General features: G+C 37.3%; 1 pseudogene; it reads left to right on the top strand.

The window, feature by feature from the left end:
* LOC108714983 overlaps positions 1 to 6675 on the top strand; it is a 143081-nt pseudogene extending 136406 nt beyond the window's left edge.
* The last annotated feature ends 7013 nt before the right edge of the window (positions 6676 to 13688 follow it).

Genomic DNA, 13688 nt, shown 5'->3' with positions numbered 1-13688 from the left:
CAGACCAGTTAATGTCTGTCGATGTTATCCTTGAGCATATCTCAAACCAGAAGGTCATTGGCAACCAGAAAAGCACTGCTGAGCATTTACCTTTTACTAAGAATACCCTTCAGTTCAACTTGACATGTCATATAAGTTTCACAAGAAATATTGCAGTGCATCCTGGAAAAATGTATAAATTTGGGCTCTATATATGTCAATTTACCTACCTTCCACTACACATAATCTGTGTAAAGCAGTTTCACTGAGCTTCCATTTAACCTCTCTGTAATTTAATGGAATTTATGTATACTAACTGCTGTGCTTGTTTTCTCTTTTTGGAACCCAAATTATTTGTTGCACTGTTTGATGCAAATACACTTGCTGAACCTGTTTCAGTAAGAAGAAAACACAATACTTATTTCAGCACATTATAGGAAGGAAAATAGGCCACCAACGTACTTTGGTGTCGTTAGAATGCTTAGGAGGGGTAGTTCACCTTTAACTATGATGTAGACTGCAATATCGGACACAATCTGCAATGATTTATTGTATTTTGTTTTCTGTGGTTTTTTAATTATTCAACTTTTAGTTCAGCAGCTGTTAAGTTTGGAATTTCAGCATTTATGTATTTTACAATTGTAGCCTCACAGATTTTTGACTGCCTCCATCACTAACCCCCTTTTAAAAGCATGGAAGAGTGGAACAAAAATAAATAAATAAATACCTATACTAAATTAACTGTAGATATTAAGATCACTTAATTATTTCAAGAAGTCATCAAAACCACTCTTTAAGGCATAAATAGAATCTGCCTTTACTAAATCTCTTAGTAGGGCATTCCATAACCTCACTGCCTTCACCACGAAGAACCACTTTTGCTGCTTCAAATGAATATTCAGTTCCTAACGGGGCAGCCTCTGATTTTTTTTTTATTTCCTGTCCCCTGCTATCTGTCTGTAATGTTCGTTGATGTACCATCTTATTAATGGCCAAGAACTGGGGCCTAAAGCTGAAATGCATACTCAACTGGGCCTAAAACTGCAATGCATACTCAACTGGGACCTAAAACTGAAATGCATGCTCAACTGGGGCCTAAAACTGCAATGCATACTCAACTGGGCCTAAAACTGCAATGCATACTCAACTGGGACCTAAAACTGAAATGCATGCTCAACTGGGGCCTAAAACCAGGGCCGTCATCATGGGGGAACAGGAGGGTACAGGTGTTCCGGGCCCGGGCCTGAAGGGGGGGCCCGCCAGTGCTGCACTTTCTAAAGAGCCCCTTGACAGCACCAAAGTCCCGAAGCGGCGAAAAGACCCGAAGTCACGGAAACAGCTGAAATTGAAGTCCTGAAGCGCCGAAAAGACCCAAATTTCTCGCATTTCGCTTCACCAAACAATTTGCAAAATTCGCAAAATGCAGAAAAATTTGCGTTTCAAATATTTTTTATGCCGGTGACAATTCTGACCAACATTAAAGTCAATGAGCGTCTAGAATTGTCGCCGGCATCGCAACTGTCACTGTCGTCAAAAATATTTGGACGCTGCCGAATTTTTGCTGGCGAATTTTTGTGCCAATTTCACAAATGTATTCGCTGGCGGCGAAATGCGGAAATTCGCCACGAATTCACGCCTGCCGAATACATTCGCCCATCACTACTTACAGTTCATTTATTTCTACCAAAGTGCATAAACTTGCATTTACCAACATTGAAGATCATTTGTTGGTTTGCTGCCTATTTTCTCCTATTTAGTAAAATGTCTCTGCAAAGTGGCAGTATCCTACATGGAACTTATAGTTTTGCACTATTCTGAATGATCAGCGAAAATACAGGCAGTACTTCAATACCCACTTCAAGGTCATTAATAAACAATAAACAGAAAAGGACCAAGGACAGACCCCTGCAGTACTCCACTAACAACACAGGCCAAATTAGAAAATGTTGGGATATAATGTAATTAAATATAGAAGGGAAGAAGGCAAGAAAGTTAAAGGAAATGTTTAATCTTCCTGTAGCTATTCAAATGGTAGATTTCATTAAAACTCACAATTTAAAACATATAACCATTTCCTTTTCTTTTTTAATTTGCTACTGTAATATTTATAGCTTCTGCTTCATCTTTGAACTGAATCAGTTCAATAAAACCAAGTTTGCAGTTCTGACACGAGTCATTTAGTTAAAATAAATTATTCCCACTGTGACTAATGTTCTGATATTGCATTTTTTAAAATGACTGTGATCACTACCAGTCAAACCTCCAATGCTTATATTTGTCTGAAGATCATGTTGTTATTGCATGAATTAGTGCAAGAATTTTCACGTATATCCAAGGGGCAGTACTGGGGACAATTTTGTCCATTTTGACATTTTTAGTTCAGAAAAAAGTGTCCCTTACCTATATATCATTATCTCTTGATTCTTTTAGTACACCAATGTCTTGAACAGCGGCTAATTGTCCCTTGCCCCCTTTACTGCATTCTTTCTAATTGTCTAGTTCCACTCCCCGCCCCTGTTGTCCTAATTCGTTTAGAAGTCGGTAAACTGCATAATTAAATTAATTGTGGTTAGTCTGTTGTGTTTAATCTCTGTAAAATGTAAAAGCATCAATCTTGAAAGGTAATTCTTTGCTTCAAGAAACAAATGACTACATCCAAAACTCACTTCAAGGAACCAGACCATCCACTAGTTCACCCCCCAGGACTCACCGTACTAATAGGCTTCTGTCATCTTACTTCAGGTAAATAGCCCTAACCTGTCTCTTTAGATCTGGGAATCTGTGTCCAATCTCGGAATCTTGATATATATGTAATACGAAACCGTGAAAATGTAATGTTATGCTAGCTTTGTTTTATGTTTCTGTTTATTTTCTCTTTCTCTAAATGTATCGTATCCTATATGGCATGCATACTTCCTTCACTATGTTGACTGATACTGGGACTTTTCTGGTCCATTGATGTATGACATGCTTACGAAAATCTTTAATAAAAACAACTTATAAAAAAAAAAAATGTAAAAGCATCAGTGGAAAGCCTGTCAAACTTTTTTCCTAGTTTATTGCTCTTCCAGAAAGTTTTTCTTTATATGTTTGCATATGCAGAATGTTTTTTAATTATTCCAGGTTGTAGCAGACACAAATATAAGTGCAATTGCTAGCCAGTTGGAAAGCATGTCTTTGGGCCAGGGATTAAGCAGTGAACATCAAGTGGAAGATGGAGAGTAAGTAATCATATTTCAGCATGCTTTATAACTTTGTGTGGTGTTTATAAGTCTGTGAATAGGATCGCTTTCAATAAGGCTAGGGGAGGCTAAGCCTCCCCAAACCATTCTGACACATAAATCTGAGTTTAAAAAAAACCTGCTTGCAACTATTTCTATATCTCTCATTATGAGATTTCTGTGCAGGGATTGTCTATCATGCATGCAAGCTGTCTCCTTCAAGTTTGAGTCCTGGTACAGCTAGGCATCTGATTGGCTGGAGATGATCTTTGAATCTCCCCCCCAGTCCCAGCCAGTTAATTTCAGCTTTGAAGGCAAAACCAGCAGCATCCTGGAGAAGAGATGTTTGGGGGTTCTAGAGGAGAGGATGAAATTCCTTCAGCAGGGCAGCTGCTGACACAGAATTTCCCCTCCCCAAACTTTTGTGGTGCCAAACTTTATGTCCCCTTGTAATAACAACTGTTATTGTGCTGAATACAATATTCAACCATGATATTGTATATGTTGTGAGGTTAGTGTACATGAAATTTACACTGTAATTAAGCTACCATTTTTCCAGAGAGTATTTGCCCAGATGTGTGTCCTGTATAACTCATGCGGTACAATAATTATCCTGTACAGTGTTTGTGAGTAGTACATGTGAAATTGTTATTTAATTTGTCCTGTCAGAATTTATCCTAAAATGTTTTTTCTCTGGTGGGTTAATGCAGGGTATTGACAATTCCTTAAAGGGGTGGTTTCCCTTTAATTTAACTGTTAGTATGTAACTTTGTATTACTAGTATTTCTATTCAGGCCCTGTCCTATTTATATTCTTACTCAAACCAATGCATGGTTGCTAGGGTGATTAGGCCCTAGCAACCAGATTGCTGCAATTGCAAACGGGAGAATAAATAGCTAAATAATTCAAAAATCACAAATAATAAAAAATGAAAACCAACTGCAAACTGTCTCCGAATATCACTCTTTGCATCATACTAAAAGATAATTTAAAAGTAAACAACCCCTTTACACTTGAATGCATATTCCTGCTTCTCATCGGATGTAATGTCTGCCATATCAGTACCCACTGCTTGCTTGCTGTCTATGTATCCACTGGATCCTTTGGATCAGCTGGAGTTAGGCAGGTTTCATTTAGACCAGAGCTGACCTATCATTTAAGCCAGTCCCTATCCTATCTTTCTTGGCTCGCTTACAATGTTGCGCGCACTCCACGGATCCGCAGACAGCGGTGACTTTTTTAAAAAAACAACTTTATTATCCCGACAATTGTCCTAACGCGTTTTATGTGGTCTCACACGCACTTATGATGCCTATGAGTACGTGTGAGACCACTCAAAGCGTGTTAGAAAATAAAGCTTACAATGTGCGCAACATTGGAAATGTACTAATCGTTAAGTCTCCCTAAGCTGTGGGTTAGAGGCGCTGCACCCGGACCAGGGACTTGAAGCGGTGAGTGAACTGTTAACACTGAATGCCTCTGAACGTACAAATTAAGCAACAGGTCCGGGGCCCACTCAGTGAGAGGGTGAGCACTGCTGTTGTTAAGCATGTTTTAAATTTGCTCATAAAAGAAAAAAAAGGGGGTAGGGTTGGAGCGCTTCCAAATTGTTGTATTCTGCCACTTGTAGTATACATCACACACAGGATGTGAAATATAAGGTTACATGTTGGACAACCTACAAGTAACAAATATCACTACCATTTTCCCTGCCATACTGGCCCAGGGTGCTTAACTGCAGATTGGTGGCATGTTTTGCATGATCCAGGGTATCCTTTGCACCAGCAGGAGTGCACACATGCACAGTGCAGCTTGAATGATGCAAGGGATAGCTGGATTAGGAAGAGAATGGTGACTTGGCAATCCATAAAGAACCTGAGCTAGTCTGTTTTTACAAGTTATATAACCATCTTTTTTGTTTCCATGCAGAATAACAGTATGCAGGCACTTTATTTATCCTTAAATGCCTTTGCTGAGGTTGAAAAACTAAATTATAATAGGGCTGGTGAAGAACGTGGATCTCTCCATAGAAGAATTGTATGTGAATTGGTCTTCCATTCTAATTTTTGTGAGGGCACATAGACTTTAGTATTTTCTGACCAATATTTTTGAGCATGGAAAGACATTATATAATTATAATCTCAAATAAATGCATTTTTCAGATCCCCTATACCAAAAATGATTCGCTTGGAGAAGGGCACAGAAGGCCTTGGGTTCAGCATTGTAGGTGGTTATGGAAGCCCACAAGGAGACCTGCCAATTTATGTCAAAACAATATTTTCAAAGGTGAACTTATGCTTATGTCTTCGTTTTCATACATATACTGTATCTCTTTAACAATGAGGTGTTCCTAAGGGCAAATGCTCATAGGTCATGTGATGGCTTAATTTATCTTGAGGGAAATCATGGTGAACAGAATGTCCAGAATTTCTCCAGCAGCTTCCCATTATGCTGTATGGTAACTAAGGATTCCATGGTATATGGAAGATCATGTAACAAGGAAACCTGGGCATCAATATTTTGTTAATAATAATTCCTTCTGTTTTCTGAAAATTCCAAAGGATAACATTTTTTTCCATTCAGAGCTACCTACCTTGAGTACCAGGGCATTTACAAACTAGAAAAAGTAAATCCGATCATTATAATATATTGATATGTGAAAATTCTAATATGTGACCATGCAGGAATACTTTACTGTAGATTAAAGAAATTCACCTTCTCTCCTTGTAACTTAACAAATCCTATCAGTCCTGAATTTACCTGAAGCCTAGTTGTATGGTGTATACCTGGTATATAGGCAAGTTGTATGGTGCATACCTAATTTCCATGCAAGTGATTTTTTTAATCCCTATGCTTTGTACTTAGAACATAGAATATTAAAATTTTTCATCCACCCCCAGGGAGCAGCTGCAGCTGATGGAAGGCTGAAACGGGGAGACCAGATTTTATCAGTTAATGGTGAGAGCTTGGAGGGTGTCTCTCATGATGAAGCAGTTGCGATTTTGAAGAAGCCAAGGGGAAATGTAACATTAAGTGTTTTGTCATAGTAACATTCTATGAACTGGTTTCCTTAATTACTGACAATTCAGTTACAGTGACTTTAAAAATAATAATAATTTGCCATGTATTGCTGCTCATTTGAGGAAATGTAAAGCACAGAAACATCACTACCTTACTGTCTTAACATGTCTTCCACCTTCAAATAGTATAATATGCTTTGTGCTACCAATGAAAATGTTATTGACAAAGTTTTTATATATGCATAGATATATATATACAGTCTATAATAGGTCGATTTTAAAGATGACAATTAAAGTTTAAATTTTATATTTATTAAATCCCAGTGTGCACCTGCTTCTTGGATGAATGAATAATACAGCAGTTTATTGGTTTATTGGTAGCACCTGGGTAATTGCAACGCAATGGTGTGCAGAGGACTTGTGCACTGTGTGTATGTGTATATATATATATATATATATATATATATATATATATATATATATATATATATATATATATATATATATATATATACACAGTCCAAAGACCTAACGCACACCATCCATCAATTAGTTAGGAAATGGATCATCTACCTGGGTGCTACCTTATAAAAGCTGTATTATCTATTATCCGAGAAGAAAGGTACACACCAGGATATTTAAATTAAAACTTTGTGTTTATTAAATACATTAAAATAGAACCGGCCAACGTTTCGTTCTGTCTCTAAGACCTTTCAGTGTCTTGATAATGGAAGTTTTAATTTAATAATCCTGGTGTGCACCTTTCTTCTGGGATAATATATATATATATATTGCACAATTATTGTACCAGTTTAAAAACTGATATAGAAATTAAAAGATCAGGCAACTAAATAATTTGTGGAATCTGTAATAAAGAGCAATGTTAACAGACTTGCATCATTTGTTTAAATGCATTCTGTCCGACTTACACATAACTATATACTACTGGTTGCAACTAATCACTAATTTTTAATGAAACGATGTCCACTGTTTCTTATATGCAAGGCACTTAAAAAGTAACTTTGGTTATATGAAAAAATATAGCTCGGAGCCCTAAGCTACAGAATAAATACTATCCCTTACAGCCAAAACATACCTCATTTTTCCTCTGGCAAAGCCCTTCTCCAGGTTTTGATTCTTATGTTTGTGTGGGACGCCGCCTTGGGTGCAGGGGTCATATTTTCAGTGTCACTGCCTAACCTGCACCTTTATGGTGAACCAGATGTACTCTGCCTGGAAATATAGGTAGTTGAGCCAGTGGAACATAGAAGGTAAATTAATCTGCACAATTTGCCTTAGCTACTGTGCTAGAGGGTAGTAGCCCTATGCTGTAAAAGTAATTTTAATAACTGAAAGTAATTCCGGTTTTTAGATGCGCCAGTTCCAGGCATTTTGTTTCCCCAGTTGCATTTGTAGGCAATAAGACACATGCAATCTCTTCCCACTGATTTAAAAAGCAATGGCCTAGTGTATTTATATTTAAAAGCTGCTGCTTGAAAGAGCCTTGTGTGATTTACCCTTGAGATTAAAGGAGGACTAAACCCTAAAAATGAATGTGGCTAAAAATGCCATAATTTTTATACTGAATTTATTGCACCAGCCTAAAGTTTCAGCTTCTCAATAGCAGCAATAATCCAGAACTTCAAACTTGTCACAGGGGGTCACCATCTTGGAAAGTGCCTGCGACACTCAAATGCTCAGTGGGCTCTGAGCAGCTGTTGAGAAGCTAAGCTTAGGGGTTGTCAGAAACCCTGATGCTATATGCATTGTTTTTTGTGTTGCCATGTACTAACTGTATCTGTATTTATTACTAATCAGTCTTACATTGAGACATTTCTATTCTATATGTACTGTATATTGTGAGTGGGCCCCTAAGCTCAGTAAGTGACAGTAGCACAGAGCATGTGCAGAGAATCAGCAGAAAAGAAGATGCTACTGGGGCATATTTGGAGGCACAGATCTTCCCTAATAAAGGGCTGTGGTTGCCTTGGGCTGGTACAGAAGCCCAAACCCCAATGAACATCATTTCTAGCCTACTTCTTAAGTTAAGATTTAGTTCTCCTTTAAAAGTGGCATGAGCTTTAGCTGAGTAGTTGAGGCAGAACAAACAACAGAACTTTTAGGCTATTGGCACATGGGACTATTTCAGGTATTTTTAGTAGTCCAAAAGTACAGGACCAAAGCCACTAAAATAGTCCCCCCCCCACACACACACACACATACCCAAATAGAATTGAAGCATTTCAGTGCTTGTCAGGGCATAGTAGCCAGGGAAATCATCATTGTTTTATGTATTTCAGCATAGTTTAACACCCTTAAATATGCCATATGGTAGTTCATGGGGGAATTCTGAAAATAGTAATGATTATTTTTAGTGCTATTGTTATAGACAAATTCACATATTTGTAACAGGCTGGAACTTAAAAGTGGTTTTGTATTTACATGCCGCATGAAGCCAAAGCTGGAAAATCATCACAAAATAACACTTCTTCCTTTAATGTGACAACATTATACTGTTAAAGTGAAGGGACAGTGTCACAAATTGATATATTGGGTACATTGTATTGGGAGCAATTGTTTCCTGGTGATGGAGTTCCATAACAGCACAGTACAACCTGTCATGTTTATATAAAGCACTGCGTATCTTGACAGCGCTATATAAATAAATGATGATGATAATAAATGATGATTTTGCAATTTAAAAATGCACTGTCACTTCACAAAGCAGCAGAGCAACATAAGTGATCATTTACCTGACTCTGCATTGTGAGTCAGTACTCATGGGAAAGGAGGAGACTGATGCTGAACACAGAAAAATAATCTTGGTACAGACACACATGAAAGAATGAAATGAGTAAACCCCTTTGTTGCCATGCAGTGGAACCGATAAAATGCCAGAACGAGGCATGAAACACGTCAGGTGACCATTTATGTCATAGAGTACTGTATGTTTCATAAAGACGTCTGTTCATTGTTTTTATTTTTAGCCTGAAATAAAGCTTTGATTTTTAAACTACTGCTGCCGGGAGACTTTCCTTAAGCTTTTGGCTTGTTGGAACCAATACAACCACAGCAAATTCAAGTTGAAAAGCCTATAGGTATTGTGCCTTGCCTTAGGTCCCTGAATATATTGCAAATTAAATCTACAGTATTAGATTTGCCTCCCACATTCTCATGTACTGTAGGCATGTGTGGATGGAAAGGGACGTTTACTAACCAGTAATTCACTTTTCCTGTATATTCTATGGTCAGTGGAATCCACAGTTTGATACCACTTTCTGAAAAAAGGGTAGACTGAGATGCCTGAGGTTTTTGGTTTCATCTTAAGGTTAAAGGTTTTGTCCATTTCATGTTGCATGTTGTGCATGTTATTTTGTCAGTTGCCCACTAGGTGGAACATTTAACAAAATTATGATTTATATACTGTAACTGTATACAGTATATTGGTTCAGTTGCATACATGTTTTTTATTGCCGTATTTTATGTTGTCAAGCTGCTCAACTAGTTTTGTAGTTAATCTGGCATTCGCAAGTACCCAAAAGAGGAGGAGGATGTGTTGTTTGGGCAATTTACACACTAAAACAGTGAGTGGGTTTTAAATATTTATTTTACAGGATGTGCTCATGGATAGGGCGGAGATAGCTTGTATCGCAAGAGATAGATTGACAGTAGTTTACAGTTGTAATGATAGATATTCAGATTCAGTGGCATACATTTTGGCTTGCTGGGGGCATGACATGGAGCTTGAAGGGTGTTAGTCAGGGTAAGTTTGTCTGATGGGTACTATGTAGAGTTCGGTGTGGGCAGTGTATTAAGTACTGAATTATTATAAAAAAATGACAAAAATATCAGAATGCTTCAGACTCTGGAGTTGCTATAAGAACTTCCTTCATGTGTGGCCAATGTCATGCAGCTTTGCCTTAATCACAATGTCTGCTTTCATTAGTAGACCTGCCATTATCAGTCAAGGGATGACATATGATTCAGTGTCCTTGCTGCAGTTCATTAGAAGGACATCTGTCATTGATGGTGGGGGACACACAGATGGGTGGTTAATTTTGATGGACAATTGTCCCTTTTATTACCCAAATTTAGAATTTTTATAGTATCTCTTCAGTCAGCACAATGTCTTAGATGTGTTACTGTTGAAAGGCTTTATACTTATATTTTACAGGATAGCTGTTGTTTTTTTCTAAGCTGTGTTCCTTTACTTTAAAACAAGGTAACTGATTCAATGGGCTGTTGCTATGAACAGTTTTGTGACCCTAAAGAAGCCCTCTAATGATGCCCAATGCAGTGTGTGTGGAGGGTCCAGGCTGAATAAGAATTATGGTGATTTTGGGTCCTGTGTTTAGCTTACTCATTCAATAATTAACAGTATGACTCTCTAAATTATGTTTTAAATATCTGTATGTGTATAAGAGTGATCCTGTTGAGATTTTGTGCTGCTCTCCTGGTAACAGATGATTGGCAGAGCAAAAAAACGAGTGGTCGAATTTTATCCGTTCTTTTTTATCCTTGCTATACTTCGCTGAATGCTGTCATTAGAGAGAGGGAGATGTTTAGTGGCAGAAAAGCGTATGCATTTGAAAGGTCTTAACTTGCCAAGGTAAGTGGAAAATCACTAGAAATGGATTGTGTTTCTGTGTTATTTCAGAAGTCAGTTTAGCAGGAATAAAATCTAGACGTATATATTTAGAGTAAAATCTATATCAGTTTGGAGTTCTGTATCTTAGCAGCGCAACCACTAATTAGTGTCTCTTTTATGAAACATTAATTTAGACAGCTGTGCCTAGTTAGCTGCTTCACCAATGCAGACTGACCACCCCAGAAAGTGATTCCCCAACTTTAAATAATTAGAAAAGCCTCAAATCTTATGTGCAGGAGCATTCCTTGGCATGCTGGGAAAATAATTAAAGCCACTGGTAGTGCTGAACGTGCCATAGGCAGAATTTGTTTGGTTTCATTACAGGCTGTAAGCATTGCACCCGAAACTGCTACCATTTTTTTCTGATTACGTCACACAAAAGCCAACGATATTGTAATTTACATGTATTTTATTGATGACTTCCTTTGAATAAAAATGTTTAAAAACGAAGTAAAAAGTTATACATTGTTGGATAACCATGGGGAAAGAAAATGGTTGAGGGATACATACATTTGGAATAATCGATGCATTTGAATCTGTTTCAGTGTAGCAATGATTAAAGCAAAACAACATTTCATTAGGAAAAATATAAACAATGCATCTGTACTAGATAAAGTGTTAAGGGGTTAGAATATTGGACTCTTTAAATCGTAATAATCACTGTATACAATTCTCTGCAATGCCAACATTTATATATACAATGCATATCAAACAGAGATAGGATGCAAAGTCACCGACTATATGGCACAATGTTCATAATTAAACTCGTTTTCATGTTGGCTTGGTTGCCCTTTGTTCTAATAATCCTTTGCCAATTATTACATATATAATATGTGTGTGTTCATTTGTGGACTAGTGTTTACACCCTGTGACAGGCTTACAGTAATGGTGGTCATAGACATTAAGGTTTTGTCTCCCCCTAACAACCAATTTTAGTGCGATCCAACAAATCCATCAAATTATCGTGAGGTTAGTGGGCACAGAACGATTGTGCATTAAAGATTTTTGTCCAAATTTGGTTAGAAAATCGATGGGTCAGGTTAGAACATTTTCATCATTCACAGTGAAATTTGTCCAATTGTTTGCAGGGCAAAGCAGGCTGCTAGCCACAGTTTTCCTAGCATAAGCTAGACGATTTACTTGAAATGGTCATTTTAGTTGATGGGCAAATCATACATTTCAAAAATAGTTACAGGATAAGCTTGATTCTATGATAAGATATGAAAAGTTCTTTTAAAAATCTTAACATCTATGGCCACCTTAAGAGCCTGTACCACAAAAAAAGTAAGTGCTTATAACATGTACATGTTAAGTGCTTTGGTTGCTAGAGGGACTAGCAATATACACAATAATGTACACTGCAGTGAGTGAAGTCAAAGTAAAACATTTTTCTGTACAGAGAAGCATTAACATTAAAGTTGTATTTATTCACAGGCAGTCTGTTCTGAACATTTTTGGCAGTCTTCCAACTGCGCAGGTTCACACGCTGTACTGATTAATAAATCCAACAAAGAACTAATCATTTTAATAAAATATTATTAGTAGATCCGCCATATGGCATCAGCAGATCTGACCAACATTCTTCTTTCCAGTAATAATACATTATTAAGTATCTTATATTATATCACAAAGTCTAAGTTTCTTGTTATTATCTTACAATACCCCTGTTATTAGAGTCTTGTCCAGGGCAGATATTGAATATTAACACTTACAAGAACACACCCGCATAGGCCAATGTGATGATGTTACACATAACATATGGTTACTGCAATATTTATAAAGACTTTGGCCAAACACAAGATATTCAGATGCTCAAAGATCCTTCAGAAGTGCCCCATAGGCCCCATTAAATCACAGCAAAACTAATTTGTGAGGAACCTGGCAAATAGCAAATCTACATGACACTCGTAAGGGAATGCCACATTGTTGGTTTATAGCCAGAATGAGATGATAGGAGACAGCAATGCAATACTTGATAGTGTAGCCCATCTCTGCAAGCATTCCCATACTATCATTTGTAATGGGGCTCACAAGCACAACTGCCCTAAACACAGTGTAGAACCAGCTTATTATTCTAAGACAGCTGCTGTTTTTCCAACATTCTTTGCTTGAAGAAAATGCTCAACGTTATCTCCACAAATATCTGCTCATACCTATTGCTGGTTTCCCCCATAGACTTTACTGTGAGAATTCCCAGAGATGAAGTGTTGATTAAAAAATACAATTTATCTTAACTGTGGGCATGTACATTATTATTGTTAGTCCCTTGTGCAAATTTTAATTATAAGTAACTCTGACTTCTCAGCTTTTCCTTAATGGCTTTTCGGGCAGGTTTCTATTCAACACTTTGCCATTTATTAAACATTTGAGTACAAAGAAGGGAATGTATTGCTAAGCATATTTTTCTGACTATTTAAATGCCTGGCAAAATTTGGAACAGATACCAAATAATCTAAAGCATGATTTGTTTTCTAGTCAACAGACACCCATAAGGTGCTAGAAGGAGAAGCTAAAAGCATGGGGCTCTTTGTACAGGGTGAGAGCTCCCTATATAATGTGAAGCCCCACAGTGTGCAATAATGCAAGTTCTACTCTCATTAATTGGAAATCCATTGCATAATATCGGTGTGAAGACAAAAAAAAATGTACATTTGAATTAAATTCATTCTACCCCAGTGTTTCCTGCAGAGATACTATTAGGACCTAAGGCAACTACCAGTGACAGGATCTTCACTTTGTGCAATTGTGTGCTTTAAAGTTGTGTGTCAGACATTCTTTACTACCATTTCATAAGTGAATAATTTTGTGCTTAAAATGATT

This window comes from Xenopus laevis, chromosome 4S (genome assembly GCF_017654675.1).
Source record: "Xenopus laevis strain J_2021 chromosome 4S, Xenopus_laevis_v10.1, whole genome shotgun sequence".
Classification (NCBI taxonomy): Eukaryota; Metazoa; Chordata; class Amphibia; order Anura; family Pipidae; genus Xenopus; species Xenopus laevis.
Note: the sequence above shows the minus strand (reverse complement) of the source record. Positions and strands in the feature narration are given on the sequence as shown.